The sequence below is a fragment of the Fulmarus glacialis genome, unplaced genomic scaffold (assembly GCF_000690835.1).
Source record: "Fulmarus glacialis isolate BGI_N327 unplaced genomic scaffold, ASM69083v1 scaffold26623, whole genome shotgun sequence".
NCBI lineage: Eukaryota > Metazoa > Chordata > Aves > Procellariiformes > Procellariidae > Fulmarus > Fulmarus glacialis.
Window position 1 is genome coordinate 2,141 of NW_009201369.1, and position 349 is coordinate 2,489.

A 349-nucleotide genomic window follows, 5' to 3' on the forward strand; every position below is an offset into this window, starting at 1 on the left:
AATGGGTCGTGCCTGTGCTTACCCAAACCCTGGCCTCTTACAAGCGATGAGAGCAGCACACCAACCCTGCCGTGGGTGCCTGCTGCACGCCAGGCTGGCCCGTGGGCTGACTGCGGGTGGGGTGTCCGAGCTCCGGCACTCATGACCGCGCCGCTGCCGGGAGGTGGCAGTGTCTGTCCCCGCGCAGCCGCCTGGGCACCGCTCGCTCTGGCAGCTGGGCCTCGGCGCAGATGAATTATGAATGAGGGAGGGGAAGGGTGGGAAAGGAGCTGTGGGCACTGCCCATTGCTGTGGCCATCCCTCGGAGGGGAATGGGTGCTGGGGCCTGGGCACGGAGACACAGGGGGCT